Below are 20,138 nucleotides of genomic sequence, written 5' to 3' on the forward strand. Positions count from 1 at the left end.
TATAGTGAGCGCAGCTCTGGAGTATAATACAGGATAAGTAATGTAATGTATGTACACAGTGACTGTACCAGCAGAATAGTGAGCGCAGCTCTGGAGTATAATACAGGATAAGTAATGTAATGTATGTACACAGTGACTGTACCAGCAGAATAGTGAGCGCAGCTCTGGAGTATAATACAGGATAAGTAATGTAATGTATGTACACAGTGACTGCAGCAGCAGAATAGTGAGCGCAGCTCTGGGGTATAATACAGGATAAGTAATGTAATGTATGTACACAGTGACTGCACAAGCAGAATAGTGAGCGCAGCGCTGGAGTATAATACAGGATAAGTAATGTAATGTATGTACACAGAGACTGCACCAGCAGAATAGTGAGCGCAGCGCTGGAGTATAATACAGGATAAGTAATGTAATGTATGTACACAATGACTGCACCAGCAGAATAGAGAGCGCAGCTCTGGAGTATAATACAGGATAAGTAATGTAATGTATGTACACAGTGACTGCAGCAGCAGAATAGTGAGCGCAGCTCTGGAGTATAATACAGGATAAGTAATGTAATGTATGTACACAGTGACGGCACCAGCAGAATAGTGAGCGCAGCTCTGGAGTATAATACAGGATAAGTAATGTAATGTATGTACACAGTGACTGCACCAGCAGAATAGTGAGCGCAGCTCTGGAGTATAATACAGGATAAGTAATGTATGTACACAGTGACTGTACCAGCAGAATAGTGAGCGCGGCTCTGGAGTATAATACAGGATAAGTAATGTAATGTATGTACACAGTGACTGCACCAGTAGAATAGTGAGCGCAGCTCTGGAGTATAATACAGGATAAGTAATGTAATGTATGTACACAGTGACTGTACCAGCTGAATAGTGAGCGCAGCTCTGGAGTATAATACAGGATAAGTAATGTAATGTATGTGCACAGTGACTGTACCAGCAGAATAGTGAGCGCAGCTCTGGGGTATAATACAGGATAAGTAATGTAATGTATGTACACAGTGACTGCACCAGCAGAATAGTGAGCGCAGCTCTGGAGTATAATACAGGATAAGTAATGTAATGTATGTACACAGTGACTGCACCCAGCAGAATAGTGAGCGCAGCTCTGGAGTATAATACAGGATAAGTAATGTAATGTATGTACACAGTGACTGCACCAGCAGAATAGTGAGAGCAGCTCTGGAGTATAATACAGGATAAGTAATGTAATGTATGTACACAGTGACTGCACCAGCAGAATAGTGAGCGCAGCTCTGGAGTATAATACAGGATAAGTAATGTAATGTATGTACACAGTGACTGTACCAGCAGAATAGTGAGCTCGGCTCTGGGGTATAATACAGGATAAGTAATGTAATGTATGTACACAGTGACTGCACCAGCAGAATAGTGAGCGCAGCTCTGGAGTATAATACAGGATAAGTAATGTAATGTATGTACACAGTGACTGCACCAGCAGAATAGTGAGCGCGGCTCTGGAGTATAATACAGGATAAGTAATGTAATGTATGTACACAGTGACTGTACCAGCAGAATAGTGAGCGCGGCTCTGGAGTATAATACAGGATAAGTAATGTAATGTATGTACACAGTGACTGTACCAGCAGAATAGTGAGCGCAGCTCTGGAGTATAATACAGGATAAGTAATGTAATGTATGTACACAGTGACTGCAGCAGCAGAATAGTGAGCGCAGCTCTGGGGTATAATACAGGATAAGTAATGTAATGTATGTACACAGTGACTGCACAAGCAGAATAGTGAGAGCAGCTCTGGAGTATAATACAGGATAAGTAATGTAATGTATGTACACAGTGACTGCAGCAGCAGAATAGTGAGCGCAGCTCTGGAGTATAATACAGGATAAGTAATGTAATGTATGTACACAGTGACTGTACCAGCTGAAAAGTGAGCGCAGCTCTGGAGTATAATACAGGATAAGTAATGTAATGTATGTGCACAGTGACTGTACCAGCAGAATAGTGAGCGCAGCTCTGGGGTATAATACAGGATAAGTAATGTAATGTATGTACACAGTGACTGCACCAGCAGAATAGTGAGCGCAGCTCTGGAGTATAATACAGGATAAGTAATGTAATGTATGTACACAGTGACTGCACCAGCAGAATAGTGAGCGCAGCTCTGGAGTATAATACAGGATAAGTAATGTAATGTATGTACACAGTGACTGCACCAGCAGAATAGTGAGCGCAGCTCTGGAGTATAATACAGGATAAGTAATGTAATGTATGTACACAGTGACTGCACCAGCAGAATAGTGAGAGCGGCTCTGGAGTATAATACAGGATAAGTAATGTAATGTATGTACACAGTGACTGTACCAGCAGAATAGTGAGCGCAGCTCTGGAGTATAATACAGGATAAGTAATGTAATGTATGTACACAGTGACTGTACCAGCAGAATAGTGAGCACAGCTCTGGAGTATAATACAGGATAAGTATTGTAATGTATGTACACAGTGACTGTACCAGCAGAATAGTGAGCGCAGCTCTGGAGTATAATACAGGATAAGTAATGTAATGTATGTACACAGTGACTGCACCAGCAGAATAGTGAGCGCAGCTCTGGAGTATAATACAGGATAAGTAATGTAATGTATGTGCACAGTGACTGTACCAGCAGAATAGTGATCGCAGCTCTGGGGTATAATACAGGATAAGTAATGTAATGTATGTACACAGTGACTGCAGCAGCAGAATAGTGAGCGCAGCGCTGGAGTATAATACAGGATAAGTAATGTAATGTATGTACACAATGACTGCACCAGCAGAATAGAGAGCGCAGCTCTGGAGTATAATACAGGATAAGTAATGTAATGTATGTACACAATGACTGCACCAGCAGAATAGAGAGCGCAGCTCTGGAGTATAATACAGGATAAGTAATGTAATGTATGTACACAATGACTGCACCAGCAGAATAGAGAGCGCAGCTCTGGAGTATAATACAGGATAAGTAATGTAATGTATGTACACAGTGACTGCAGCAGCAGAATAGTGAGCGCAGCTCTGGAGTATAATACAGGATAAGTAATGTAATGTATGTACACAATGACTGCACCAGCAGAATAGTGAGCGCAGCTCTGGAGTATAATACAGGATAAGTAATGTAATGTATGTACACAGTGACTGCAGCAGCAGCAGAATAGTGAGCGCAGCTCTGGAGTATAATACAGGATAAGTAATGTAATGTATGTACACAGTGACTGCACCAGCAGAATAGTGAGCGCAGCTCTGGAGTATAATACAGGATAAGTAATGTAATGTATGTACACAGTGACTGCACCAGCAGAATAGTGAGCGCAGCTCTGGAGTATAATACAGGATAAGTAATGTATGTACACAGTGACTGTACCAGCAGAATAGTGAGCGTGGCTCTGGAGTATAATACAGGATAAGTAATGTAATGTATGTACACAGTGACTGCACCAGTAGAATAGTGAGCGCAGATCTGGAGTATAATACAGGATAAGTAATGTAATGTATGTACACAGTGACTGCACCAGTAGAATAGTGAGCGCAGCTCTGAGTATAATACAGGATAAGTAATGTAATGTATGTACACAGTGACTGTACTAGCAGAATAGTGAGCGCAGCTCTGGAGTATAATACAGGATAAGTAATGTAATGTATGTACACAGTGACTGCACCAGCAGAATAGTGAGCGCAGCTCTGGAGTATAATACAGGATAATTAATGTAATTTATGTACACAGTGACTGCACCAGCAGAATAGTGAGCGCAGCTCTGGAGTATAATACAGGATAAGTAATGTATGAACACAGCGACTGCACCAGCAGAATAGTGAGCGCAGCTCTGGAGTATAATACAGGATAAGTAATGTAATGTATGTACACAGTGACTGCACCAGCAGAATAGTGAGCGCAGCTTCTGGAGTGTAATACAGGATAAGTAATGTAATGTATGTACACAGTGACTGCACCAGCAGAATAGTGAGCGCAGCTCTGGAGTATAATACAGGATAAGTAATGTAATGTATGTACACAGTGACTGCACCAGCAGAATAGTGAGCGCAGCTCTGGAGTATAATACAGGATAAGTAATGTAATGTATGTACACAGTGACTGTACCAGCAGAATATTGAGCGCAGCTCTGGAGTATAATACAGGATAAGTAATGTAATGTATGTACACAGTGACTGCACCAGCAGAATAGTGAGAGCAGCTGTGGAGTATAATACAGGATAAGTAATGTAATGTATGTACACAGTGACTGCACCAGCAGAATAGTGAGCGCAGCTCTGGAGTATAATACAGGATAATTAATGTAATTTATGTACACAGTGACTGCACCAGCAGAATAGTGAGCGCAGCTCTGGAGTATAATACAGGATAAGTAATGTATGAACACAGCGACTGCACCAGCAGAATAGTGAGCGCAGCTCTGGAGTATAATACAGGATAAGTAATGTAGTGTATGTACACAGTGACTGTACCAGCAGAATAGTGAGCGCAGCTCTGGAGTATAATACAGGATAAGTAATGTAATGTATGTACACAGTGACTGTACCAGCAGAATAGTGAGCGCAGCTCTGGAGTATAATACAGGATAAGTAATGTAATGTATGTACACAGTGACTGTACCAGCAGAAAAGTGAGCGCAGCTCTGGAGTATAATACAGGATAAGTAATGTAATGTATGTACACAGTGACTGCACCAGCAGAATAGTGAGCGCAGCTCTGGAGTATAATACAGGATAAGTAATGTAATGTATGTGCACAGTGACTGTACCAGCAGAATAGTGAGCGCAGCTCTGGGGTATAATACAGGATAAGTAATGTAATGTATGTACACAGTGACTGCACCAGCAGAATAGTGAGAGCAGCTCTGGAGTATAATACAGGATAAGTAATGTAATGTATGTACACAGTGACTGCAGCAGCAGAATAGTGAGCGCAGCGCTGGAGTATAATACAGGATAAGTAATGTAATGTATGTACACAATGACTGCACCAGCAGAATAGAGAGCGCAGCTCTGGAGTATAATACAGGATAAGTAATGTAATGTATGTACACAGTGACTGCAGCAGCAGCAGAATAGTGAGCGCAGCTCTGGAGTATAATACAGGATAAGTAATGTAATGTATGTACACAGTGACTGCACCAGCAGAATAGTGAGCGCAGCTCTGGAGTATAATACAGGATAAGTAATGTAATGTATGTACACAGTGACTGCACCAGCAGAATAGTGAGCGCAGCTCTGGAGTATAATACAGGATAAGTAATGTATGTACACAGTGACTGTACCAGCAGAATAGTGAGCGCGGCTCTGGAGTATAATACAGGATAAGTAATGTAATGTATGTACACAGTGACTGCACCAGTAGAATAGTGAGCGCAGCTCTGGAGTATAATACAGGATAAGTAATGTAATGTATGTACACAGTGACTGCACCAGTAGAATAGTGAGCGCAGCTCTGGAGTATAATACAGGATAAGTAATGTAATGTATGTACACAGTGACTGTACTAGCAGAATAGTGAGCGCAGCTCTGGAGTATAATACAGGATAAGTAATGTAATGTATGTACACAGTGACTGTACCAGCTGAATAGTGAGCGCAGCTCTGGAGTATAATACAGGATAAGTAATGTAATGTATGTACACAGTGACTGCAGCAGCAGAATAGTGAGCGCAGCGCTGGAGTATAATACAGGATAAGTAATGTAATGTATGTACACAGTGACTGCACCAGCAGAATAGTGAGCGCAGCTCTGGAGTATAATACAGGATAAGTAATGTAATTTATGTACACAGTGACTGCACCAGCAGAAAAGTGAGCGCAGCTCTGGAGTATAATACAGGATAAGTAATGTATGTACACAGTGACTGCACCAGCAGAATAGTGAGCGCAGCTCTGGAGTATAATACAGGATAAGTAATGTAATGTATGTACACAGTGACTGCACCAGCAGAATAGTGAGCGCAGCTCTGGAGTATAATACAGGATAAGTAATGTAATGTATGTACACAGTGACTGCACCAGCAGAATAGTGAGCGCAGCTCTGGAGTATAATACAGGATAAGTAATGTAATGTATGTACACAGTGACTGTACCAGCAAAATAGTGAGCGCAGCTCTGGAATATAATACAGGATAAGTAATGTAATGTATGTACACAGTGACTGCACCAGCAGAATAGTGAGCGCAGCTCTGGAGTATAATACAGGATAAGTAATGTAATGTATGTGCACAGTGACTGTACCAGCAGAATAGTGAGCGCAGCTCTGGGGTATAATACAGGATAAGTAATGTAATGTATGTACACAGTGACTGCACCAGCAGAATAGTGAGAGCAGCTCTGGAGTATAATACAGGATAAGTAATGTAATGTATGTATACAGTGACTGTACCAGCAGAATAGTGAGCGCAGCTCTGGAGTATAATACAGGATAAGTAATGTAATGTATGTACACAGTGACTGTACCAGCAGAATAGTGAGCGCAGCCCTGGAGTACAATACAGGATAAGTAATGTAATGTATGTACACAGTGACTGTACCAGCAGAATAGTGAGCGCAGCTCTGGAGTATAATACAGGATAAGTAATGTAATGTATGTACACAGTAACTGCACCAGCAGAATAGTGAGCGCAGCTCTGAAGTATAATACAGGATAAGTAATGTAATGTATGTACACAGTGACTGCAGCAGCAGAATAGTGAGCGCAGCTCTGGAGTATAATACAGGATAAGTAATGTAATGTATGTACACAGTGACTGCACCAGCAGAATAGTGAGCGCAGCTCTGGAGTATAATACAGGATAAGTAATGTAATGTATGTACACAGTGACTGCAGCAGCAGAATAGTGAGCGCAGCTCTGGAGTATAATACAGGATAAGTAATGTAATGTATGTACACAGTGACTGTACCAGCAGAATAGTGAGCGCAGCTCTGGAGTATAATACAGGATAAGTAATGTAATGTATGTACACAGTGACTGTACCAGCAGAATAGTGAGCGCAGCTCTGGAGTATAATACAGGATAAGTATTGTAATGTATGTACACAGTGACTGTACCAGCAGAATAGTGAGCGCAGCTCTGGAGTATAATACAGGATAAGTAATGTAATGTATGTACACAGTGACTGCACCAGCAGAATAGTGAGCGCAGCTCTGGAGTATAATACAGGATAAGTAATGTAATGTATGTGCACAGTGACTGTACCAGCAGAATAGTGAGCGCAGCTCTGGGGTATAATACAGGATAAGTAATGTAATGTATGTACACAGTGACTGCAGCAGCAGAATAGTGAGCGCAGCGCTGGAGTATAATACAGGATAAGTAATGTAATGTATGTACACAATGACTGCACCAGCAGAATAGAGAGCGCAGCTCTGGAGTATAATACAGGATAAGTAATGTAATGTATGTACACAATGACTGCACCAGCAGAATAGAGAGCGCAGCTCTGGAGTATAATACAGGATAAGTAATGTAATGTATGTACACAGTGACTGCAGCAGCAGAATAGTGAGCGCAGCTCTGGAGTATAATACAGGATAAGTAATGTAATGTATGTACACAATGACTGCACCAGCAGAATAGAGAGCGCAGCTCTGGAGTATAATACAGGATAAGTAATGTAATGTATGTACACAGTGACTGCAGCAGCAGCAGAATAGTGAGCGCAGCTCTGGAGTATAATACAGGATAAGTAATGTAATGTATGTACACAGTGACTGCACCAGCAGAATAGTGAGCGCAGCTCTGGAGTATAATACAGGATAAGTAATGTAATGTATGTACACAGTGACTGCACCAGCAGAATAGTGAGCGCAGCTCTGGAGTATAATACAGGATAAGTAATGTATGTACACAGTGACTGTACCAGCAGAATAGTGAGCGCGGCTCTGGAGTATAATACAGGATAAGTAATGTAATGTATGTACACAATGACTGCACCAGCAGAATAGAGAGCGCAGCTCTGGAGTATAATACAGGATAAGTAATGTAATGTATGTACACAGTGACTGCAGCAGTAGAATAGTGAGCGCAGCTCTGGAGTATAATACAGGATAAGTAATGTAATGTATGTACACAATGACTGCACCAGCAGAATAGTGAGCGCAGCTCTGGAGTATAATACAGGATAAGTAATGTAATGTATGTACACAGTGACTGCAGCAGCAGCAGAATAGTGAGCGCAGCTCTGGAGTATAATACAGGATAAGTAATGTAATGTATGTACACAGTGACTGCACCAGCAGAATAGTGAGCGCAGCTCTGGAGTATAATACAGGATAAGTAATGTAATGTATGTACACAGTGACTGCACCAGCAGAATAGTGAGCGCAGCTCTGGAGTATAATACAGGATAAGTAATGTATGTACACAGTGACTGTACCAGCAGAATAGTGAGCGCGGCTCTGGAGTATAATACAGGATAAGTAATGTAATGTATGTACACAGTGACTGCACCAGTAGAATAGTGAGCGCAGGTCTGGAGTATAATACAGGATAAGTAATGTAATGTATGTACACAGTGACTGCACCAGTAGAATAGTGAGCGCAGCTCTGGAGTATAATACAGAATAAGTAATGTAATGTATGTACACAGTGACTGTACTAGCAGAATAGTGAGCGCAGCTCTGGAGTATAATACAGGATAAGTAATGTAATGTATGTACACAGTGACTGTACCAGCTGAATAGTGAGCGCAGCTCTGGAGTATAATACAGGATAAGTAATGTAATGTATGTACACAGTGACTGTACCAGCAGAATAGTGAGAGCAGCTCTGGAGTATAATACAGGATAAGTAATGTAATGTATGTACACAGTGACTGCACCAGCAGAATAGTGAGCGCAGCTCTGGAGTATAATACAGGATAAGTAATGTAATTTATGTACACAGTGACTGCACCAGCAGAAAAGTGAGCGCAGCTCTGGAGTATAATACAGGATAAGTAATGTATGTACACAGTGACTGCACCAGCAGAATAGTGAGCGCAGCTCTGGAGTATAATACAGGATAAGTAATGTAATGTATGTACACAGTGACTGCACCAGCAGAATAGTGAGCGCAGCTCTGGAGTATAATACAGGATAAGTAATGTAATGTATGTACACAGTGACTGTACCAGCAGAATAGTGAGCGCAGCTCTGGAGTATAATACAGGATAAGTAATGTAATGTATGTACACAGTGACTGCACCAGCAGAATAGTGAGCGCAGCTCTAGAGTATAATACAGGATAAGTAATGTAATGTATGTACACAGTGACTGCACCAGCAGAATAGTGAGCGCAGCTCTGGAGAATAATACAGGATAAGTAATGTAATGTATGTACACAGTGACTGCACCAGCAGAATAGTGAGCGCGGCTCTGGAGTATAATACAGGATAAGTAATGTAATGTATGTACACAGTGACTGCACCAGCAGAATAGTGAGCGCGGCTCTGGAGTATAATACAGGATAAGTAATGTAATGTATGTACACAGTGACTGCACCAGCAGAATAGTGAGCGCTGCTCTGGAGTATAAAACAGGATAAGTAATGTAATGTATGTACACAGTGACTGTACCAGCAGAATAGTGAGCGCGGCTCTGGAGTATAATACAGGATAAGTAATGTAATGTATGTACACAGTGACTGCACCAGTAGAATAGTGAGCGCAGCTCTGGAGTATAATACAGGATAAGTAATGTAATGTATGTACACAGTGACTGCACCAGTAGAATAGTGAGCGCAGCTCTGGAATATAATACAGGATAAGTAATGTAATGTATGTACACAGTGACTGTACTAGCAGAATAGTGAGCGCAGCTCTGGAGTATAGTACAGGATAAGTAATGTAATGTATGTACACAGTGACTGTACCAGCTGAATAGTGAGCGCAGCTCTGGAGTATAATACAGGATAAGTAATGTAATGTATGTACACAGTGACTGTACCAGCAGAATAGTGATCGCAGCTCTGGGGTATAATACAGGATAAGTAATGTAATGTATGTACACAGTGACTGCACCAGCAGAATAGTGAGAGCAGCTCTGGAGTATAATACACGATAAGTAATGTAATGTATGTACACAGTGACTGCACCAGCAGAATAGTGAGCGCAGCTCTGGAGTATAATACAGGATAAGTAATGTAATGTATGTACACAGTGACTGCACCAGCAGAATAGTGAGCGCAGCTCTGGAGTATAATACAGGATAAGTAATGTATTGTATGTACACAGTGACTGTACCAGCAGAATAGTGAGCGCAGCTCTGGAGTATAATACAGGATAAGTAATGTAATGTATATACACAGTGACTGCACCAGCAGAATAGTGAGCGCAGCTCTGGAGTATAATACAGGATAAGTAATGTAATGTATGTACACAGTGACTGCACCAGCAGAATAGTGAGAGCAGCTGTGGAGTATAATACAGGATAAGTAATGTAATGTATGTACACAGTGACTGCAGCAGCAGAATAGTGAGCGCAGCGCTGGAGTATAATACAGGATAAGTAATGTAATGTATGTACACAGTGACTGCACCAGCAGAATAGTGAACGCAGCTCTGGAGTATAATACAGGATAATTAATGTAATTTATGTACACAGTGACTGCACCAGCAGAATAGTGAGCGCAGCTCTGGAGTATAATACAGGATAAGTAATGTATGAACACAGCGACTGCACCAGCAGAATAGTGAGCGCAGCTCTGGAGTATAATACAGGATAAGTAATGTAATGTATGTACACAGTGACTGCACCAGCAGAATAGTGAGCGCAGCTCTGGAGTATAATACAGGATAAGTAATGTAATGTATGTACACAGTGACTGCACCAGCAGAATAGTGAGCGCAGCTCTGGAGTATAATACAGGATAAGTAATGTAATGTATGTACACAGTGACTGCACCAGCAGAATAGTGAGCGCAGCTCTGGAGTATAATACAGGATAAGTAATGTAATGTATGTACACAGTGACTGTACCAGCAGAATATTGAGCGCAGCTCTGGAGTATAATACAGGATAAGTAATGTAATGTATGTACACAGTGACTGCACCAGCAGAATAGTGAGCGCAGCTCTGGAGTATAATACAGGATAAGTAATGTAATGTATGTACACAGTGACTGCACCAGCAGAATAGTGAGAGCAGCTGTGGAGTATAATACAGGATAAGTAATGTAATGTATGTACACAGTGACTGCAGCAGCAGAATAGTGAGCGCAGCGCTGGAGTATAATACAGGATAAGTAATGTAATGTATGTACACAGTGACTGCACCAGCAGAATAGTGAGCGCAGCTCTGGAGTATAATACAGGATAATTAATGTAATTTATGTACACAGTGACTGCACCAGCAGAATAGTGAGCGCAGCTCTGGAGTATAATACAGGATAAGTAATGTATGAACACAGCGACTGCACCAGCAGAATAGTGAGCGCAGCTCTGGAGTATAATACAGGATAAGTAATGTAGTGTATGTACACAGTGACTGTACCAGCAGAATAGTGAGCGCAGCTCTGGAGTATAATACAGGATAAGTAATGTAATGTATGTACACAGTGACTGTACCAGCAGAATAGTGAGCGCAGCTCTGGAGTATAATACAGGATAAGTAATGTAATGTATGTACACAGTGACTGTACCAGCAGAATAGTGAGCGCAGCTCTGGAGTATAATACAGGATAAGTAATGTAATGTATGTACACAGTGACTGCACCAGCAGAATAGTGAGCGCAGCTCTGGAGTATAATACAGGATAAGTAATGTAATGTATGTGCACAGTGACTGTACCAGCAGAATAGTGAGCGCAGCTCTGGGGTATAATACAGGATAAGTAATGTAATGTATGTACACAGTGACTGCACCAGCAGAATAGTGAGAGCAGCTCTGGAGTATAATACAGGATAAGTAATGTAATGTATGTACACAGTGACTGCAGCAGCAGAATAGTGAGCGCAGCGCTGGAGTATAATACAGGATAAGTAATGTAATGTATGTACACAATGACTGCACCAGCAGAATAGAGAGCGCAGCTCTGGAGTATAATACAGGATAAGTAATGTAATGTATGTACACAGTGACTGCAGCAGCAGCAGAATAGTGAGCGCAGCTCTGGAGTATAATACAGGATAAGTAATGTAATGTATGTACACAGTGACTGCACCAGCAGAATAGTGAGCGCAGCTCTGGAGTATAATACAGGATAAGTAATGTAATGTATGTACACAGTGACTGCACCAGCAGAATAGTGAGCGCAGCTCTGGAGTATAATACAGGATAAGTAATGTATGTACACAGTGACTGTACCAGCAGAATAGTGAGCGCAGCTCTGGAGTATAATACAGGATAAGTAATGTAATGTATGTACACAGTGACTGCACCAGTAGAATAGTGAGCGCAGCTCTGGAGTATAATACAGGATAAGTAATGTAATGTATGTACACAGTGACTGCACCAGTAGAATAGTGAGCGCAGCTCTGGAGTATAATACAGGATAAGTAATGTAATGTATGTACACAGTGACTGTACTAGCAGAATAGTGAGCGCAGCTCTGGAGTATAATACAGGATAAGTAATGTAATGTATGTACACAGTGACTGTACCAGCTGAATAGTGAGCGCAGCTGTGGAGTATAATACAGGATAAGTAATGTAATGTATGTACACAGTGACTGCAGCAGCAGAATAGTGAGCGCAGCGCTGGAGTATAATACAGGATAAGTAATGTAATGTATGTACACAGTGACTGCACCAGCAGAATAGTGAGCGCAGCTCTGGAGTATAATACAGGATAATTAATGTAATTTATGTACACAGTGACTGCACCAGCAGAATAGTGAGCGCAGCTCTGGAGTATAATACAGGATAAGTAATGTATGAACACAGCGACTGCACCAGCAGAATAGTGAGCGCAGCTCTGGAGTATAATACAGGATAAGTAATGTAATGTATGTACACAGTGACTGCACCAGCAGAATAGTGAGCGCAGCTCTGGAGTATAATACAGGATAAGTAATGTAATGTATGTACACAGTGACTGCACCAGCAGAATAGTGAGCGCAGCTCTGGAGTATAATACAGGATAAGTAATGTAATGTATGTACACAGTGACTGCACCAGCAGAATAGTGAGCGCAGCTCTGGAGTATAATACAGGATAAGTAATGTAATGTATGTACACAGTGACTGTACCAGCAGAATATTGAGCGCAGCTGTGGAGTATAATACAGGATAAGTAATGTAATGTATGTACACAGTGACTGCAGCAGCAGAATAGTGAGCGCAGCGCTGGAGTATAATACAGGATAAGTAATGTAATGTATGTACACAGTGACTGCACCAGCAGAATAGTGAGCGCAGCTCTGGAGTATAATACAGGATAATTAATGTAATTTATGTACACAGTGACTGCACCAGCAGAATAGTGAGCGCAGCTCTGGAGTATAATACAGGATAAGTAATGTATGAACACAGCGACTGCACCAGCAGAATAGTGAGCGCAGCTCTGGAGTATAATACAGGATAAGTAATGTAGTGTATGTACACAGTGACTGTACCAGCAGAATAGTGAGCGCAGCTCTGGAGTATAATACAGGATAAGTAATGTAATGTATGTACACAGTGACTGTACCAGCAGAATAGTGAGCGCAGCTCTGGAGTATAATACAGGATAAGTAATGTAATGTATGTACACAGTGACTGTACCAGCAGAATAGTGAGCGCAGCTCTGGAGTATAATACAGGATAAGTAATGTAATGTATGTACACAGTGACTGCACCAGCAGAATAGTGAGCGCAGCTCTGGAGTATAATACAGGATAAGTAATGTAATGTATGTGCACAGTGACTGTACCAGCAGAATAGTGAGCGCAGCTCTGGGGTATAATACAGGATAAGTAATGTAATGTATGTACACAGTGACTGCACCAGCAGAATAGTGAGAGCAGCTCTGGAGTATAATACAGGATAAGTAATGTAATGTATGTACACAGTGACTGCAGCAGCAGAATAGTGAGCGCAGCGCTGGAGTATAATACAGGATAAGTAATGTAATGTATGTACACAATGACTGCACCAGCAGAATAGAGAGCGCAGCTCTGGAGTATAATACAGGATAAGTAATGTAATGTATGTACACAGTGACTGCAGCAGCAGCAGAATAGTGAGCGCAGCTCTGGAGTATAATACAGGATAAGTAATGTAATGTATGTACACAGTGACTGCACCAGCAGAATAGTGAGCGCAGCTCTGGAGTATAATACAGGATAAGTAATGTAATGTATGTACACAGTGACTGCACCAGCAGAATAGTGAGCGCAGCTCTGGAGTATAATACAGGATAAGTAATGTATGTACACAGTGACTGTACCAGCAGAATAGTGAGCGCAGCTCTGGAGTATAATACAGGATAAGTAATGTAATGTATGTACACAGTGACTGCACCAGTAGAATAGTGAGCGCAGCTCTGGAGTATAATACAGGATAAGTAATGTAATGTATGTACACAGTGACTGCACCAGTAGAATAGTAAACGCAGCTCTGGAGTATAATACAGGATAAGTAATGTAATGTATGTACACAGTGACTGTACTATCAGAATAGTGAGCGCAGCTCTGGAGTATAATACAGGATAAGTAATGTAATGTATGTACACAGTGACTGTACCAGCTGAATAGTGAGCGCAGCTCTGGAGTATAATACAGGATAAGTAATGTAATGTATGTACACAGTGACTGTACCAGCAGAATAGTGAGAGCAGCTCTGGAGTATAATACAGGATAAGTAATGTAATGTATGTACACAGTGACTGCAGCAGCAGAATAGTGAGCGCAGCGCTGGAGTATAATACAGGATAAGTAATGTAATGTATGTACACAGTGACTGCACCAGCAGAATAGTGAGCGCAGCTCTGGAGTATAATACAGGATAAGTAATGTAATTTATGTACACAGTGACTGCACCAGCAGAAAAGTGAGCGCAGCTCTGGAGTATAATACAGGATAAGTAATGTATGTACACAGTGACTGCACCAGCAGAATAGTGAGCGCAGCTCTGGAGTATAATACAGGATAAGTAATGTAATGTATGTACACAGTGACTGCACCAGCAGAATAGTGAGCGCAGCTCTGGAGTATAATACAGGATAAGTAATGTAATGTATGTACACAGTGACTGCACCAGCAGAATAGTGAGCGCAGCTCTGGAGTATAATACAGGATAAGTAATGTAATGTATGTACACAGTGACTGTACCAGCAAAATAGTGAGCGCAGCTCTGGAATATAATACAGGATAAGTAATGTAATGTATGTACACAGTGACTGCACCAGCAGAATAGTGAGCGCAGCTCTGGAGTATAATACAGGATAAGTAATGTAATGTATGTGCACAGTGACTGTACCAGCAGAATAGTGAGCGCAGCTCTGGGGTATAATACAGGATAAGTAATGTAATGTATGTACACAGTGACTGCACCAGCAGAATAGTGAGAGCAGCTCTGGAGTATAATACAGGATAAGTAATGTAATGTATGTATACAGTGACTGTACCAGCAGAATAGTGAGCGCAGCTCTGGAGTATAATACAGGATAAGTAATGTAATGTATGTACACAGTGACTGTACCAGCAGAATAGTGAGCGCAGCTCTGAAGTATAATACAGGATAAGTAATGTAATGTATGTACACAGTGACTGTACCAGCAGAATAGTGAGCGCAGCCCTGGAGTACAATACAGGATAAGTAATGTAATGTATGTACACAGTGACTGTACCAGCAGAATAGTGAGCGCAGCCCTGGAGTACAATACAGGATAAGTAATGTAATGTATGTACACAGTGACTGTACCAGCAGAATAGTGAGCGCAGCTCTGAAGTATAATACAGGATAAGTAATGTAATGTATGTACACAGTGACTGCAGCAGCAGAATAGTGAGCGCAGCTCTGGAGTATAATACAGGATAAGTAATGTAATGTATGTACACAGTGACTGTACCAGCAGAATAGTGAAAGCAGCTCTGGAGTATAATACAGGATAAGTAATGTAATGTATGTACACAGTGACTGCAGCAGCAGAATAGTGAGCACAGCGCTGGAGTATAATACAGGATAAGTAATGTAGTGTATGTACACAGTGACTGCACCAGCAGAATAGTGAGCGCAGCTCTGGAGTATAATACAGGATAAGTAATGTAATTTATGTACACAGTGACTGCACCAGCAGAAAAGTGAGCGCAGCTCTGGAGTATAATACAGGATAAGTAATGTATGTACACAGTGACTGCACCAGCAGAATAGTGAGCGCAGCTCTGGAGTATAATACAGGATAAGTAATGTAATGTATGTACACAGTGACTGCACCAGCAGAATAGTGAGCGCAGCTCTGGAGTATAATACAGGATAAGTAATGTAATGTATGTACACAGTGACTGTACCAGCAGAATAGTGAGCGCAGCTCTGGAGTATAATACAGGATAAGTAATGTAATGTATGTACACAGTGACTGCACCAGCAGAATAGTGAGCGCAGCTCTGAAGTATAATACAGGATAAGTAATGTAATGTATGTACACAATGACTGCACCAGCAGAATAGTGAGCGCAGCTCTAGAGTATAATACAGGATAAGTAATGTAATGTATGTACACAGTGACTGCACCAGCAGAATAGTGAGCGCAGCTCTGGAGAATAATACAGGATAAGTAATGTAATGTATGTACACAGTGACTGCACCAGCAGAATAGTGAGCGCGGCTCTGGAGTATAATACAGGATAAGTAATGTAATGTATGTACACAGTGACTGCACCAGCAGAATAGTGAGCGCGGCTCTGGAGTATAATTCAGGATAAGTAATGTAATGTATGTACACAGTGACTGCACCAGCAGAATAGTGAGCGCAGCTCTGGAGTATAAAACAGGATAAGTAATGTAATGTATGTACACAGTGACTGTACCAGCAGAATAGTGAGCGCGGCTCTGGAGTATAATACAGGATAAGTAATGTAATGTATGTACACAGTGACTGCACCAGTAGAATAGTGAGCGCAGCTCTGGAGTATAATACAGGATAAGTAATGTAATGTATGTACACAGTGACTGCACCAGCAGAATAGTGAGCGCAGCTCTGGAGTATAATACAGGATAATTAATGTAATTTATGTACACAGTGACTGCACCAGCAGAATAGTGAGCGCAGCTCTGGAGTATAATACAGGATAAGTAATGTATGAACACAGCGACTGCACCAGCAGAATAGTGAGCGCAGCTCTGGAGTATAATACAGGATAAGTAATGTAATGTATGTACACAGTGACTGCAGCAGCAGAATAGTGAGCGCAGCTCTGGAGTATAATACAGGATAAGTAATGTAATGTATGTACACAGTGACTGCACCAGCAGAATAGTGAGCGCAGCTCTGGAGTATAATACAGGATAAGTAATGTAATGTATGTACACAGTGACTGTACCAGCAGAATAGTGAGCACAGCTCTGGAGTATAATACAGGATAAGTATTGTAATGTATGTACACAGTGACTGTACCAGCAGAATAGTGAGCGCAGCTCTGGAGTATAATACAGGATAAGTAATGTAATGTATGTACACAGTGACTGCACCAGCAGAATAGTGAGCGCAGCTCTGGAGTATAATACAGGATAAGTAATGCAATGTATGTGCACAGTGACTGTACCAGCAGAATAGTGAGCGCAGCTCTGGGGTATAATACAGGATAAGTAATGTAATGTATGTACACAGTGACTGCAGCAGCAGAATAGTGAGCGCAGCGCTGGAGTATAATACAGGATAAGTAATGTAATGTATGTACACAATGACTGCACCAGCAGAATAGAGAGCGCAGCTCTGGAGTATAATACAGGATAAGTAATGTAATGTATGTACACAGTGACTGCAGCAGCAGAATAGTGAGCGCAGCTCTGGAGTATAATACAGGATAAGTAATGTAATGTATGTACACAATGACTGCACCAGCAGAATAGAGAGCGCAGCTCTGGAGTATAATACAGGATAAGTAATGTAATGTATGTACACAGTGACTGCAGCAGCAGCAGAATAGTGAGCGCAGCTCTGGAGTATAATACAGGATAAGTAATGTAATGTATGTACACAGTGACTGCACCAGCAGAATAGTGAGCGCAGCTCTGGAGTATAATACAGGATAAGTAATGTAATGTATGTACACAGTGACTGCACTAGCAGAATAGTGAGCGCAGCTCTGGAGTATAATACAGGATAAGTAATGTATGTACACAGTGACTGTACCAGCAGAATAGTGAGCGCGGCTCTGGAGTATAATACAGGATAAGTAATGTAATGTATGTACACAGTGACTGCACCAGTAGAATAGTGAGCGCAGCTCTGGAGTATAATACAGGATAAGTAATGTAATGTATGTACACAGTGACTGCACCAGTAGAATAGTGAGCGCAGCTCTGGAGTATAATACAGGATAAGTAATGTAATGTATGTACACAGTGACTGTACTAGCAGAATAGTGAGCGCAGCTCTGGAGTATAATACAGGATAAGTAATGTAATGTATGTACACAGTGACTGTACCAGCTGAATAGTGAGCGCAGCTCTGGAGTATAATACAGGATAAGTAATGTAATGTATGTACACAGTGACTGTACCAGCAGAATAGTGAGAGCAGCTCTGGAGTATAATACAGGATAAGTAATGTAATGTATGTACACAGTGACTGCAGCAGCAGAATAGTGAGCGCAGCGCTGGAGTATAATACAGGATAAGTAATGTAATGTATGTACACAGTGACTGCACCAGCAGAATAGTGAGCGCAGCTCTGGAGTATAATACAGGATAAGTAATGTAATTTATGTACACAGTGACTGCACCAGCAGAAAAGTGAGCGCAGCTCTGGAGTATAATACAGGATAAGTAATGTATGTACACAGTGACTGCACCAGCAGAATAGTGAGCGCAGCTCTGGAGTATAATACAGGATAAGTAATGTAATGTATGTACACAGTGACTGCACCAGCAGAATAGTGAGCGCAGCTCTGGAGTATAATACAGGATAAGTAATGTAATGTATGTACACAGTGACTGCACCAGCAGAATAGTGAGCGCAGCTCTGGAGTATAATACAGGATAAGTAATGTAATGTATGTACACAGTGACTGTACCAGCAGAATAGTGAGCGCAGCTCTGGAATATAATACAGGATAAGTAATGTAATGTATGTACACAGTGACTGCACCAGCAGAATAGTGAGCGCAGCTCTGGAGTATAATACAGGATAAGTAATGTAATGTATGTGCACAGTGACTGTACCAGCAGAATAGTGAGCGCAGCTCTGGGGTATAATACAGGATAAGTAATGTAATGTATGTACACAGAGACTGCACCAGCAGAATAGTGAGAGCAGCTCTGGAGTATAATACAGGATAAGTAATGTAATGTATGTATACAGTGACTGTACCAGCAGAATAGTGAGCGCAGCTCTGGAGTATAATACAGGATAAGTAATGTAATATATGTACACAGTGACTGTACCAGCAGAATAGTGAGCGCAGCCCTGGAGTACAATACAGGATAAGTAATGTAATGTATGTACACAGTGACTGTACCAGCAGAATAGTGAGCGCAGCTCTGGAGTATAATACAGGATAAGTAATGTAATGTATGTACACAGTGACTGCACCAGCAGAATAGTGAGCGCAGCTCTGAAGTATAATACAGGATAAGTAATGTAATGTATGTACACAGTGACTGCAGCAGCAGAATAGTGAACGCAGCTCTGGAGTATAATACAGGATAAGTAATGTAATGTATGTACACAGTGACTGCACCAGCAGAATAGTGAGCGCAGCTCTGGAGTATAATACAGGATAAGTAATGTAATGTATGTACACAGTGACTGCACCAGCAGAATAGTGAGCGGAGCTCTGGAGTATAATACAGGATAAGTAATGTAATGTATGTACACAGTGACTGCAGCAGCAGAATAGTGAGCGCAGCTCTGGAGTATAATACAGGATAAGTAATGTAATGTATGTACACAGTGACTGTACCAGCAGAATAGTGAGCGCAGCTCTGGAGTATAATACAGGATAAGTAATGTAATGTATGTACACAGTGACTGTACCAGCAGAATAGTGAGCACAG

The sequence above is a fragment of the Leptodactylus fuscus genome, chromosome 6 (genome assembly GCF_031893055.1).
Source record: "Leptodactylus fuscus isolate aLepFus1 chromosome 6, aLepFus1.hap2, whole genome shotgun sequence".
Classification (NCBI taxonomy): domain Eukaryota; kingdom Metazoa; phylum Chordata; class Amphibia; order Anura; family Leptodactylidae; genus Leptodactylus; species Leptodactylus fuscus.